The sequence below is a fragment of the Salmo trutta genome, chromosome 20, assembly GCF_901001165.1.
Source record: "Salmo trutta chromosome 20, fSalTru1.1, whole genome shotgun sequence".
Classification (NCBI taxonomy): domain Eukaryota; kingdom Metazoa; phylum Chordata; class Actinopteri; order Salmoniformes; family Salmonidae; genus Salmo; species Salmo trutta.
This window is the reverse complement of record NC_042976.1, coordinates 5,598,413-5,612,823: the sequence shown is the minus strand read 5'-3', so window position 1 is coordinate 5,612,823 and position 14,411 is coordinate 5,598,413.

Below are 14,411 nucleotides of genomic sequence, written 5' to 3'. Positions count from 1 at the left end.
TATTGATACCAACCTACTATCTATAGCTGAACCCCCTATACCACCCTGTTATCTATATCTGAACCCCCTATACCACCCTGCTATCTATAGCTGAACCCCCTATACCACCCTGCTATCTATAGCTGATCCACAGCCCCCTATACCACCCTGCTATCTATAGCTGAACCCCCTATACCACCCTGCTATCTATAGCTGAACCCCCTATACCACCCTGTTATCCATAGCTGAACCCCCTATACCACCCTGCTATCTATAGCTGAACCCTCTATACCACCCTGTTATCTATAGCTGAACCCCCTATACCACCCTGCTATCTATAGCTGATCCACAGCCCCCTATCCCACCCTGCTATCTATAGCTGAACCCCCTATACCACCCTGCTATCTATAGCTGAACCCCCTATACCACCCTGTTATCTATAGCTGAACCCCCTATACCACCCTGCTATCTATAGCTGAACCCCCTATACCACCCTGTTATCTATAGCTGAACCCCCTATACCACCCTGCTATCTATAGCTGAACCCCCTATACCACCCTGTTATCTATAGCTGAACCCCCTATACCACCCTGCTATCTATAGCTGAACCCTCTATACCACCCTGTTATATATAGCTGATCCCCCTATACCACCCTGCTATCTATAGCTGAACCCCCTATACCACCCTGTTATCTATAGCTGAACCCCCTATACCACCCTGCTATCTATAGCTGATCCACAGCCCCCTATACCACCCTGCTATCTATAGCTGAACCCCCTATACCACCCTGCTATCTATAGCTGAACCCCCTATACCACCCTGCTATCTATAGCTGAACCCCCTATACCACCCTGTTATCCATAGCTGAACCCCCTATACCACCCTGTTATCTATAGCTGAACCACAGCCCCCTATACCACCCTGTTATCTATAGCTGAACCCCCTATACCACCCTGCTATCTATAGCTGAACCCCCTATACCACCCTGTTATCTATAGCTGAACCCCCTATACCACCCTGCTATCTATAGCTGATCCACAGCCCCCTATACCACCCTGCGATCTATAGCTGAACCCCCTATACCACCCTGTTATCTATAGCAGAACCACATCCCCCTATACCACCCTGTTATCTATAGCTGAACCACAGCCCCCTATACCACCCTGTTATCTATAGCTGAACCCCCTATACCACCCTGCTATCTATAGCTGATCCCCCTATACCACCCTGTTATCTATAGCTGAACCCCCTATACCACCCTGCTATCTATAGCTGAACCCCCTATACCACCCTGTTATCTATAGCTGAACCCCCTATACCACCCTACTATCTATAGCTGAACCCCCTATACCACCCTGCTATCTATAGCTGAACCCTCTATACCACCCTGTTATCTATAGCTGAACCCCCTATACCACCCTGCTATCTATAGCTGAACCCCCTATCCCACCCTGCTATCTATAGCTGACCCCCTATACCACCCTGTTATCTATAGCTGAACCACAGCCCCCTATACCACCCTGTTATCTATAGCTGAACCCCCTATACCACCCTGTTATCTATAGCTGAACCCCCTATACCACCCTGTTATCTATAGCTGAACCACAGCCCCCTATACCACCCTGCGATCTATAGCTGAACCCCCTATACCACCCTGCTATCGATAGCTGAACCACAGCCCCCTATACCACCCTGTTATCTATAGCTGAACCCCCTATACCACCCTGCTATCGATAGCTGAACCCCCTATACCACCCTGTTATCTATAGCTGAACCCCCTATACCACCCTGCTATCTATAGCTGAACCCCCTATACCACCCTGTTATCTATAGCTGACCCCCTATACCACCCTGTTATCTATAGCTGACCCCCTATACCACCCTACTATCTATAGCTGAACCCCCTATACCACTCTGCTATCTATAGCTGAACCCCCTGTACCACCCTGCTATCTATAGCTGATCCACAGAACCCTATACCATGCAGCATTGAGCCAAGTTCTAAGAGCAGCTTTGACTCTGATGTAATGCTGCTTGCATCACCCGTCCCCAGCAGCAGCTGACAGTCAGGCCCGTTTCCCTCGACAACAGCTGCTATGAGGCAATGATGTCCACCAGCGCAGTACAATACGGCATGTGAGACGCCCCACAATGGACGACTTGTGTTGTGCACCGCGGCGGATGCCATCATTGTATTGGGAGTTTGCTCTTGTTGCTGTTGTTGTTTTTCAGGCTATGGGTTCCAGCCCTTATACGAGGGTCTTAACCCCTCCCTAGACCGGCGGTAAACAAAAGCCTGATGCGTTAATAAACACATAACAATAAAACACGCCGCAGGGATGTAGGTCATGGTAAGATGGAGGGCAGGGTTTGGTTGTGGCGATGTTGTGGCGATGTTGTGGCGTTGTTGTGGCGATGTTGTGGCGTTGTTGTGGCGATGTTGTGGCGATGTTGTGGCGATGTTGTGGCGATGTTGTGGCGATGTTGTTGGGGATGTGGGACCTGGCATAGATTCCACCGTAAAGATAATGGATTAAAGATGCGAAACGATACTAAAACCAGGTCAGTTCAAAAAGTCACAGAAGTAGCAAGGCTTATGTTATTAAGAAACCTTTTTTGGGGTCAAGGCTCTGCTTTTAGCTACTCGTGCATCACCTTGGGTAACATGTGACTGCTTGTATTGCTAACAAACAAGCTAAAATAAGTGGGAATGTTGAAAGAAGAGACTTTGAAGGAGATGGATTACAAAACTGTGCATTTGACATAGAACTGAGCCAAATAAGTAGATCAGTGGGTACACATGTTGAAATAGATTGGATGAAGTTTCTCTCATTTGTCTGTCTCCTAGGTGATGTTACAACCTGGGCATCTCTCTCATTGTATCATCCTTACCTCCCTGCACCTGTGCTATAGCAACAAAGTGACTCCTCCCCCTCCTCCCTCCCTCCTGATTTTAAGAGTTACAGTGCTCACCCACCCCTTCTCTCCACCCTCCCCCTAAAGTCCATCCCCTTGAGCTTTGCCCATCCTCATTAGCTGCTATTCACTCCATGTTTGTTAATTGTGTCCTGCTTTTCTCACCACCTGCCCCTCTCCCCTCTCCCTCCCTTTTATGTCTCCTGCCTTTTCCCTTTCTCCTCCTCCCTTTAGCAGTGCTCATCTGTGCTCTTTAACAGGCCCTAATTGTCATCATAAGGCTGCGCTCTCTGTCACAACTGGAGAACAGACCGTGGACCGACAGGGTACAGGCTGGCTCGCAGGCTCCCGGGGGCCACAGATCCTTCCTGACTGCCCCTGGGACCCCACGGCTGGGGACACAGGGAGGAAACAAGGCTCAGCTAGTGTAGCTAACAAAGGCACACTGGGAATTTCACCTGACTGGCGGGAGAGAGAGAGGGGGGAGAGAGAGAGAAAAAAAGAGAGAGAGAGAGAAAGAGAGGGGCGAGAGAAAGAGAGAGAGATAGGAGAAAGAGAGAGAGAGAAAGAAAGAAAGAAAGAAAGAGGGGAGAGAGAGAGAGAGAGAGAAAGAGAGGGGGCAGAGAGAGGAGAGAGAAAGAGAGTCCTTTGATGCCTTAATGGCTTATCCCTGTGCAGAGATCATTAGAATACAGTAACCCATGGATATTAAAAATAACACTGCATGTACCTCTATGGTAGGTACACCTATAGCTAATCTCGTGGCAGTAGTACTGTAGACTACTTTATCACTGACCTCAACCCAGAATCTCTTAGAGCGTTCACAGTCAGTCCACTGACACCCCTATCAGATCACATCAAAATCACACTATACTTGAACAGAGCTATGCTCAATCATGAGACATCATAGCCAAAGGAGCTGAATAATATTAAGAAATGCTATAGATGGAAGGAAAATAGTGTGGAAATCTACCAAAAAACAATTAGGCAACAACAAATTCAATCCGTTCTAGACAATTTCCTGGACAAAAAGGTTTCATTGTGATAGTGAAGGTGTAAACTTGGCAGTATAATTAGTATATTTGACTTCTCAGCTTCCCTATCAATTTTTTTTCAAGGCTAGGTTGGGTTGGGTTGGCTAGGTTGGGTTGGCTAGGTTGGGTTGTAGCAAACAGAGAGAAGAGACTCCCTGTGTCGCACTGCCACTTGGGTAATGGTAGTTCTGAATAGTCTGCTATTCAGAACTACCATTCCACACTATTTTCCTTCCATCTATAGCATTTCTTAATATTATTCAGCTCCTTTGGCTATGATGTCTCATGATTGAGCATAGCTCTGTTCAAGTTCAAGGGCTTCAGGGGTGGACAACAACAGATTACTGAGAGTAGACTTTCCTCAGAGTCAGGAGTAGGTGTAGAATGATGCAAGTAGGAAAGTATAGTATCACACACTCTCTCTCACACACACACACACACACACACACACACACACACACACACACACACACACACACACACACACACACACACACACACACACTAATTTTGGAAAATGCACACAATAAGGCTGAACATGACAAAATACAAAGCAATATAGATAACTAGATGGCAGACAGATGTAGTGAAATATGGTCCAATAAAGGAGAAAAGGAAGATTGAGCATTCTGGGGCTGAGTGAACTGATCAGCTGAGTGAACTGATCAGCTGAGTGAACTGATCAGCTGAGTGAACTGATCAGCTGAGTGAACTGATCAGCTGAGTGAACTGATCAGCTGAGTGAACTGAACAACTGAGTGAACTGATCAGCTGAGTGAACTGATCAGCTGAGTGAACTGATCAGCTGAGTGAACTGATCAGCTGAGTGAACTGAACAACTGAGTGAACTGATCAGCTGAGTGAACTGATCAGCTGAGTGAACTGATCAGCTGAGTGAACTGAACAACTGAGTGAACTGATCAGCTGAGTGAACTGATCAGCTGAGTGAACTGATCAGCTGAGTGAACTGATCAGCTGAGTGAACTGAACAACTGAGTGAACTGATCAGCTGAGTGAACTGATCAGCTGAGTGAACTGATCAGCTGAGTGAACTGATCAGCTGAGTGAACTGATCAACTGAGTGAACTGATCAGCTGAGTGAACTGATCAGCTGAGTGAACTGATCAGCTGAGTGAAATGATCAGCTGAGTGAACTGATCAGCTGAGTGAACTGATCAGCTGAGTGAACTGATCAACTGAGTGAACTGATCAGCTGAGTGAACTGATCAGCTGAGTGAACTGATCAGCTGAGTGAACTGATCAACTGAGTGAAGAGAAGTAAGCAGGCATGTTGGTGTGTGATGTGTTGGTGTGTGTTGTGTTGGTGTGTGTTGGTGTGTATTGTGTGTGTTGGTGTGTGTTGTGTTGGTGTGTGTTGGTGTGTGTTGTGTGTGTTGGTGTGTGTTGGTGTGTGTTGGTGTGTGTTGCATTGGTGCATGTTGGTGTGTGTTGTGATGGTGTGTATTGGTGTGTGTTGATGTGTATTGGTGTGTGTTGGTGTGTATTGTGTGTGTTGGTGTGTGTTGGTGTGTGTTGTGTTGGTGTGTGTTGGTGTGTGTTGTATTGGTGCATGTTGGTGTGTGTTGTGATGGTGTGTATTGGTGTGTGTTGATGTGTATTGGTGTGTGTTGGTGTGTATTGTGTGTGTTGGTGTGTGTTGTGTTGGTGTGTGTTGTATTGGTGCATGTTGGTGTGTGTTGTGATGGTGTGTATTGGTGTGTGTTGATGTGTATTGGTGTGTGTTGGTGTGTATTGTGTGTGTTGGTGTGTGTTGGTGTGTGTTGTATTGGTGCATGTTGGTGTGTGTTGTGATGGTGTGTATTGGTGTGTGTTGATGTGTATTGGTGTGTGTTGATGTGTATTGGTGTGTGTTGGTGTGTATTGGTGTGTGTTGGTGTGTATTGTGTGTGTTGGTGTGTGTTGGTGTGTGTTGTATTGGTGCATGTTGGTGTGTGTTGGTGTGTGTTGTATTGGTGCATGTTGGTGTGTGTTGTGATGGTGTGTATTGGTGTGTGTTGGTGTGTATTGTGTGTGATGGTGTGTATTGGTGTGTGTTGGTGTGTATTGTGTGTGTGTGGTTGTGTGTTGGTGTGTATTGGTAGAGGTGGCAGTGTATGGGTGGACGAGGGGCACCAGTTTTGGGGGCATGTGTCCCCAGCGTGGGGCCAGAGCGGGCCTGGTGCCAGCCAGCTGGAGGCCCAATCTGTCGTAGGGGGTCCACTGCACGACGGAGGGAGCACAGGCGTAACCCACAGCGCCCCGACCATTTGCCCCTCTGCCCCTCTGAGCGGGACGTGTCGCTTGGCAGGCCGCAGCCGGGGTCTGACAGCTCAACACAGCCTGCACGGCATGGGGCCGAGGTGGGGAGGAGGGCAGCAGGTCTGGAGGTGGCCGTTACAGCGTCGGGCAGACTGACAGGCAGGCAGGCAGCTTCCTAGTCCAGGCACACTGCCAACTCACCGCTAGTGAGATTGGGAGGGGGGGGGGGGGTAAAGAGAGAGAAAGAGGAGAAGGAAAGAAAAAGAGGGCAGGGGGGGAACACAGACAGGGAACACAGCGATACAGGCCAAGTGCTAAAAAGTTACTAAATCTTCTTTGATATGCCAAATGGTCGGGGCGCCGTGGGTTACGATATGCTTGGCCAGATAGCAGAGATTGGACACGGCAGGGCCTAGTGTTTAGAGCGTTGGGCCAGTAACCGAAAGGTTGGTGGATCGAATCCCCGAGCTGTCGTTCTGTCCCTGAACAAGGCGGTTAACCCACTGTTCCTAGGCCGTCATTGTAAATAAGAATTTGTTTTTAAGTGACTTGCCATGTTAAATAAATGTAAAAAATATATATATATATACAGTTGAAGTAGGAAGTTTACATACACCTTAGCCAAATACATTTAAACTCAGTATTTCACAATTCCTGACATTTAATCCTAGTAAAAATTCCCTGTTTTAGGTCAGTTAAGATCACCGCTTTATTTTAAGAATGTGAAATGTCAGAATAATAGTAGAGAGAATTATTTCTTTCAGCTTTTGTTTCTTTCATCACATTCCCAGTGGGTCAGAAGTTTACATACACTCAATTAGTATTTGGTAGCATTGCCTTTAAATTGTTTAACTTGGGTAAAACGTTTTGGGTAGCCTTCCACAAGCTTCCCACAATAAGTTGGGTGAATTTTGGTCATGCACAAAGTAGATGTCCTAACCGACTTGCCAAAACTTTGTTAACAAGAAATTTGTGGAGTGGTTGAAAAACAAGTTTTAATGAATGACTCCAACCTAAGTGTATGTAAACTTCCGACTTCAACTGTATATATATATATATATATATATATATATATATATATATATATATATATATATATATATGGGTTTGTGTGACACAAGCAACTTGCATCCTCCGCCCACCTGAGGATCTCTCCTTTTCAGCCATCCATTTCCTGTTTGAGCAGAGTCACTAGTAAAATAAAAGCCATCAATCCAGCGAGATTTAAGTCACAATCGGATTTTGTACCCTTTCCACTCTTGCTTGTGCCATTCCTTTTTTTTTCGTTAACGTAATGTAACAACTGCGGAAACGTTTGTAATGGCTGAAATGGCTTTCCTTTGCATCTATAGGAACGCTTCGTCAGGGATTTAACACGTCTCGACAGATACATCACAAGAAAGAGAAGAAAGATAACTTTATTTTGATGGGTGTTGATTTTTTTTCTTCTTCGCAATTGTAAAAAGTGATGATTTAATACAGTTGAAATGTTTACCAATTAGATGCGCTGAACTGAAAGCAACTTCTGAAAATGAACACTGGGATGATAGTGATATTATGTCTAAATCTCACAATGTAAAGTATGTATGGAGGTGTAATCAACCAAACTGTTGATTGTTAATCTGAGGTATCCTGCTATTGACATAGGTGTTGAATAACAGTATGTAACAGAACATAACAACAACAGTAATGAATAATTACGTGTGGCTCAGTTGGTAGAGCATGGTGTTTACAATGCCATGGTTGTGGGTTCGATTCCCACGGGGGACCAGTATGGGAAAAGAAAAGAATGAAATGTATGCATTCACTACTGTAAGTCGCTCTGGATAAGAGCGTCTGCTAAATGACGTAAATGTAATTAACGAGGAAGTCTAGACAGCGCAGGAGTACGCCTAAAGACAGAGTATGTTATTGGTGGATAAAGCCATTGTCCACCTCTTTATGCTAATGTCTTCATGTCTGCAAATACACCCAGTGTATATATGCACATTAAGCACATATATTTTCTTTATTTTATCACAAAGTATTTGAAAAAAATACCTAATCTACTAAAAAAATGTATATCTGAGTGCAGTATAAGAAAAACATAGAATTTTGAATAAATTGAATACCTGAATTCACACTAAAATGCCTGAACTACATGCATTTAGTGCCTGCACTAGTAAAGTGCTTTATTGGAGATATAATTCAGTCCATATCAGATTGATTTGAAAAATTCTAAAAGTTTGTAACGGAATTGCGCTGAGATTCGATTTTCTACTTAAAATGGATGCCAAACAAAAAACAAATCTTTCAAAGTTTAACAAAACCATACAACTTTCTTCTAGCTATTTCTAACAATTTACAATAAAAACAAAACAAAAAACATTTACTGGAAGAACTGTGCAGATGCAAAGTTATGTAAAATACTTTTGGTAAAATCTCCCTCAGTTTAATTTCGTGTCCAAGTATTCAAAACATACTCAGTGCTGATGGAGGGGGTCAGCTATAACATGACACCTTGAGTAATGTAATGGAGGGGGTCAGCTATAACATGACACCTTGAGTAATGTAATGGAGGAGGTCAGCTATAACATGACACCTTGAGTAATGTAATGGGGGGGTCAGATATAACATGACACCTTGAGTAATGTAATGGGGGGGTCAGATATAACATGACACCTTGAGTAATGGGGGGGTCAGCTATAACATGACACCTTGAGTAATGTAATGGGGGGGTCAGATATAACATGACACCTTGAGTAATGTAATGGGGGGGTCAGCTATAACATGACACCTTGAGTAATGTAATGGGGGGGTCAGCTATAACATGACACCTTGAGTAATGGGGGGTCAGATATAACATGACACCTTGAGTAATGTAATGGGGGGGTCAGATATAACATGACACCTTGAGTAATGGGGGGTCAGATATAACATGACACCTTGAGTAATGTAATGGGGGGTCAGATATAACATGACACCTTGAGTAATGGGGGGGTCAGATATAACATGACACCTTGAGTAATGTAATGGGGGGGTCAGATATAACATGACACCTTGAGTAATGTAATGGGGGGTCAGCTATAACATGACACCTTGAGTAATGGGGGGGGTCAGATATAACATGACACCTTGAGTAATGTAATGGGGGGGTCAGATTTAACATAACACCTTGAGTAATGGGGTGGTCAGATATAACATGACACCTTGAGTAATGGGGGGGTCAGATATAACATGACACCTTGAGTAATGGGGGTCAGATATAACATGACACCTTGAGTAATGGGGGGGTCAGCTATAACATGACACCTTGAGTAATGTAATGGGGGGGGTCAGCTATAACATGACACCTTGAGTAATGTAATGGGGGGGTCAGCTATAACATGACACCTTGAGTAATGTAATGGGGGGTCAGCTATAACATGACACCTTGAGTAATGGGGGTTAGATATAACATGACACCTTGAGTAATGGGGGGGTCAGATATAACATGACACCTTGAGTAATGTAATGGGGGGGTCAGATATAACATGACACCTTGAGTAATGTAATGGGGGGGTCAGCTATAACATGACACCTTGAGTAATGGGGGTCAGATATAACATGACACCTTGAGTAATGGGGGGGTCATATTAAACATGACACCTTGAGTAATGTAATGGGGGGTCAGATATAACATGACACCTTGAGTAATGGGGGGTCAGATATAACATGACACCTTGAGTAATGTAATGGGGGGTCAGATATAACATGACACCTTGAGTAATGTAATGGGGGGGTCAGATATAACATGACACCTTGAGTAATGGGGGGTCAGATATAACATGACACCTTGAGTAATGGGGGGTCAGATATAACATGACACCTTGAGTAATGGGGGGTCAGATATAACATGACACCTTGAGTAATGTAATGGGGGGTCAGATATAACATGACACCTTGAGTAATGGGGGGGTCAGATATAACATGACACCTTGAGTAATGTAATGGGGGGGTCAGATATAACATGACACCTTGAGTAATGTAATGGGGGGGTCAGATATAACATGACACCTTGAGTAATGGGGGGGGTCAGATATAACATGACACCTTGAGTAATGGGGGGCCAGATATAACATGACACCTTGAGCAATGGGGGGGTCAGATATAACATAACACCTTGAGTAATGGGGGGGTCAGCTATAACATGACATCTTGAGTAATGGGGGGGTCAGCTATAACATGACACCTTGAGTAATGGGGGGGTCAGATATAACAAGACACCTTGAGTAATGGGGGGTCAGATATAACATGACACCTTGAGTAATGGGGGGGTCAGCTATAACATGACACCTTGAGTAATGTAATGGGGGGGTCAGCTATAACATGACACCTTGAGTAATGGGGGGGTCAGATATAACATGACACCTTGAGTAATGGGGGGTCAGATATAACATGACACCTTGAGTAATGGGGGGGTCAGATATAACATGACACCTTGAGTAATGGGGGGTCAGATATAACATGACACCTTGAGTAATGTAATGGGGGGGTCAGCTATAACATGACACCTTGAGTAATGTAATGGGGGGGTCAGCTATAACATGACACCTTGAGTAATGTAATGGGGGAGTCAGCTATAACATGACACCTTGAGTAATGGGGGTTAGATATAACATGACACCTTGAGTAATGGGGGGGTCAGATATAACATGACACCTTGAGTAATGTAATGGGGGGGTCAGATATAACATGACACCTTGAGTAATGTAATGGGGGGGTCAGCTATAACATGACACCTTGAGTAATGGGGGTCAGATATAACATGACACCTTGAGTAATGGGGGGGTCAGATATAACATGACACCTTGAGTAATGTAATGGGGGGGTCAGATATAACATGACACCTTGAGTAATGTAATGGGGGGGGTCAGCTATAACATGACACCTTGAGTAATGGGGGGGGTCAGATATGACATTACACCTTGAGTAATTGGGGGGTCAGATATAACATGACACCTTGAGTAAAGGGGGGGGGCAGATATGACATAACACTTTGAGTTTGAAATTTTTTTCACAATAAGTGAAGTGGATTTACACCCGGTAACGGAATTACGGTAAAATAATCTCATCATGGGTCTCTGATCTGTACTGCACAGAAATGCATAATGATGGATATGAATGTCATTCTGTTCATAGTGATGGATCATAAATAGGTACACAAAGGTAGAGTGGAAATATACAATACCCTCCCATTGCATATTTCAGCATTATTCTACACACTGGCTATTATTTTAATGAGTTCTGCCGCCAAACAAGAACAAATTTGCTTGGTCCGGACCAAATCTGAACCAATCATAGATGTCTATGTTTCACAAGTTTGGACATTAAGGTAGAGCTCAGTAGAGCTCAGTAGAGTACAGTAGGTACAACACAGCACAGCAGAGTAGAGTAGAGTAGAGTAGAGTAGAGTAGAGTACAGTACAACACAGCACAGCAGAGTAGAGTACAGTAGAGTTCAGTAGCGTACAGTAGAGTAGAGTTCAGTACAGTAGAGTACAGTAAAGTAGAGTATAGGTCAGTACAGTAGAATACAGAAGAGTATAGGTCAGTACAGTAAAATACAGTACGTTAGTGTACTCAACTTTAGTGTGCTCCTCTGTACTGTACTCTACTGTACTCTACTGTCCAAACTTGTAAACCCAACTGTGGTTTGTGACTACTATGACTTCCCATTGTAGACAATTAAAATTGCAGAAATTCCATTACTGATTTTTTGGGGGAAATTATGTTACCAATTTTGTAAAGTTTAAATCAGTTTAAATCAGGCTCATCACACAAAATGTATATCAATAAAAACACTATAACTACTGTTACTTCTGTGAACGTCCATTATCCTCCCTCCTCACGAGGGGGAGAAATTAGAAAATAATTTAAAGATATGTGGTTTTTAGTAAAGGAATTTCAAGGCACAAGACAATGTTCCCTAAAAATGTATCCAAAACTAAATACAAACTGAGTGTACAAAACATTAGGAACACCTTTCCTAATATTGACTTGAATGCCCTTTTGCATTCAGAACCGCCTCAATTCGTCGGGGTATGGACTCTACAAGGTGTCGGATGCGTTCCACAGGGATGCTGGACCATGTTGATTCCAATGCTTCTCACAGTCGTGTAAAGTTGGCTGAATGGCCTTTGGGTGGTGGACCACACTTGATACACACAGCGACTTGTTAAGTGTGAAAAACCCAGCAGCGTTGCAGTTCTTGACACACTCAAACCGGTGCGCCTGGAACCTACTACCATGTCCCGTTCAAAGGCACATCAATCTTTTGTCTTAACAATTCACCCTCTGAATGGTACACATACACAACCCATGTCTCAATTGTCTCAAGGCTTAAAAATCCTTCTATAACCTGTCTTCTCCCCTTCCTCTACACTGATTGAAGTGGATTTAACAGATGACATTAATAAGGGATCATGGCTTTCACCTGGATTCATCTGGAACAGTTTGTGTCATGGAAAGAGCAGGTGTTCCTAATGTTGTGTACACTCAGTGTAAGCGTTGATGTTAGTTGGCAGGGGTCTTTACTTCAACATTACTGTGTTTTGATGTATTTCTAAAATGTTTTAAGAGGTTTTCTGGTAGATGTTTTCTAAGACCCCTTTCCCATCTGTTTGACCAGAAATCAAAGTCTTTGCCGATTCCTAAATTTAGGATGGAAAATGGTGTGAAAATGTATATATGCCTTAATTTCTCAAAAAAACACTCTTCGCTTTCATTTGACATGTTCCTATGAATGTCACATGTTGGTGCACATGGGTACTTTGACATGGAAATGACATCTTCATCCATTGTAGTGACACTGCATTAAAGTAACGCAAACAGTTGTTCACAATGTAGTCAGGTTACGGAATGAGAGAGAACGCTAGAATGCTAGAAGGAGAATGCTAGAATGGTAGAAAGAGAACGCTAGAATGCTAGAAGGAGAATGCTAGAATGGTAGAAAGAGAACGCTAGAATGCTAGAAGGAGAATGCTAGAATGGTAGAAAGAGAATGCTAGAATGCTAGAACGAGAACGCTAGAATGGTAGAAAGAGAATGCTAGAATGCTAGAACAAGAACGCTAGAATGCTAGAAAGAGAATGCTAGAATGCTAGAAAGAGAACGCTAGAATGCTAGAAATAGAATGCTAGAATGCTAGAAAGAGAATGCTAGAATGGTAGAAAGAGAACGCTAGAATGGTAGAAAGAGAACGCTAGAATGGTAGAAAGAGAATGCTAGAATGCTAGAACGAGAACGCTAGAATGCTAGAATGCTAGAACGAGAATGCTAGACGTCGTTTCAAATATAACAAGAAATAATCCTATTTGTATGCATTGCAATCAACAAATGTATATTGTTTAAAGTTTACAAGTCTGTCACAAATGACAGCTCCAATAAGTAACTTACTGTATGGTGATCGACATAAGAGAGGCTTGCAGAATCATGACTTTTTAATATTTTTTTGTTTGTTAATCGTTCGCTGGTTGCGGGTCCTGCGTGCTCTGGGCAACGCTGAGTCAAATGAACAAAATGAGTCGAAAGATTTGTTCTTTTGACTGAACGAGTCGAACAGATCTGAGTCAGTAAACAGATCTGAGTCAGTAAACAGATCTGAGTCAGTAAAAAGATCTGAGTCAGTAAACAGATCTGAGTCAGTAAACAGATCTGAGTCAGTAAACAGATCTGAGTCAGTAAACAGATCTGAGTCAGTAAACAGATCTGAGTCAGTAAACAGATCTGAGTCAGTAAACAGATCTGAGTCAGTAAACAGATCTGAGTCAGTAAAAAGATCTGAGTCAGTAAACAGATCTGAGTCAGTAAAAAGATCTGAGTCAGTAAACAGATCTGAGTCAGTAAACAGATCTGAGTCAGTAAACAGATCTGAGTCAGTAAACAGATCTGAGTCAGTAAACAGATCTGAGTCAGTAAACAGATCTGAGTCAGTAAACAGATCTGAGTCAGTAAACAGATCTGAGTCAGTAAACAGATCTGAACTTCCCCGTCATAATTCATTGCATTCATTAGAACTATTTTGAAAACTTTTTTAACAATTTCGATGAGCGTTGCTAGTGTGTATCTGGGAGAGGATTAGCCTTTTAAATCTTTTTAATGACATTTTTATCTTATTAACACTTTGTCCTAGCTAGCTATTTGTGTAGGTAGATATCGAGTAAACACAATGACACAGGGAGGTAGGAGATAGTGGAAGGAAG